Genomic DNA, 1,583 nt, shown 5'->3' on the forward strand with positions numbered 1-1,583 from the left:
GCTACCTAATTGGCTGTTGACATCATCATATCGGTTTTTCAACTGTTGCATATCTTTTTTGATGTTCTTATCTCGTTCTTCATTGGTGGCATCTACCTTGTCCGACATCTGCTGGAGTCTCTCGTCTGTCGCCTTAGCCAGGTTAAAATAACTATCCAGATACTCGTGTTTGTTGTATTTCAACTCTTTCCTTATTAAGTCTCTATCTTCCTCACTGTACTTCAGTCTCTTGTCGATCTGATTTAGTTTTGTCATCAGGTCTCCAAGCTCAAGGGTAGCTGTTTCATGATCAGCCGTTGTCTTGTTTCCAGCTGTCGCTTCCTTTCTGGCTTGTTCTTCCTTTGGGTCGGCTTCTGTCGCCTTCGTGCTCACTGTCCCAAATGTTCGTGCTCTTCCAGTCTGTGATTCCTCGGCCGTGTTGTCTTTCGATTTCATTCCGACCATCATCGCCAACTTTTCTGTAAAAGATGTCTTCTTTACTTGAGAGTCATCTTTCACCGTTTCTCGGGTATTGCCTGTTGTGTCTTCCAACGCGTCTATCGGCGAAAACTCCACGGTTTTTGGATTTTGATCTTCCATATGGGGCATCGGTGTGGATTCCGTTGTCTTTTTCTCCACTTCATCTACGCTCTGGTCTGGTGTCTCTAGGTCGATTTCGATTGTGGGCTCCACCTGTTTTTCCCTCGCATCTTCTCGCGTCTTGCTCTCGGTGCCACTTCTCGTGCTGACCATGCTAACTGAAAAGTTATTTTTTGTTTTGCCTGGGCCCCTTGATGTCGTTCCACGCAGCGACGAGTTATATTTCGTGTTTGATCCACTTGACCTTTTTTCAAGCACCGGTACCCTACTCCGTCTCATTATTTCTATTTACAATTGCTCTTATTTACAATATTATTTTATACACAATTCTATTCTAAGAATAAAAATTTTTGTGGAAACAAATTCTTAAAGAAAATATACAACGTGATAAAAACCTTGTTCCAGTTCTCTAAAATTTTCGAGTAATTTTCTTTATTCGTGGTCCCAACTGTACCGGGTTCCAATTAGTCTTGTTCTGTCTTAATTCTGTCTTAAAACAGCTTGTTGTAATTTTACTTCAATTTTTATACTGTCCTAAGACTTCCAGTTACCGTCCCTACTCTTCTTCGTACCGTCCCAGGCTTCCTTTTACTGTCCCAAGACTGTTCGGTAATGTCCCAGTACTCCGTCAGTGTCCCATGACCCCTGACCTGAGAGTAGTGTCCCAAGGCTAGTGTCCCAAGGCTAGTGTCCCAAGACCACTGTCCCAAGGCTAGTGTCCCAAGGCTAGTGTCCCAAGACTACTGTCCCAAGGCTAGTGTCCCAAGACTACTGTCCCAAGGCTAGTGTCCCAAGGCTAGTGTCCCAAGACTACTGTCCCAAGGCTAGTGTCCCAAGACTACTGCCCCAAGGCTAGTGTCCCAAGACTACCGTCCCAAGGCTAGTGTCCCAAGGCTAGTGTCCCAAGACTACTGTCCCAAGGCTAGTGTCCCAAGGCTAGTGTCCCAAGACCACTGTCCCAAGGCTAGTGTCCCAAGACTACTGTCCCAAGACCACTGTCCCAA

The sequence above is a fragment of the Symsagittifera roscoffensis genome, chromosome 1 (assembly GCF_963678635.1).
Source record: "Symsagittifera roscoffensis chromosome 1, txSymRosc1.1, whole genome shotgun sequence".
NCBI classification, from domain to species: Eukaryota; Metazoa; Xenacoelomorpha; order Acoela; family Convolutidae; genus Symsagittifera; species Symsagittifera roscoffensis.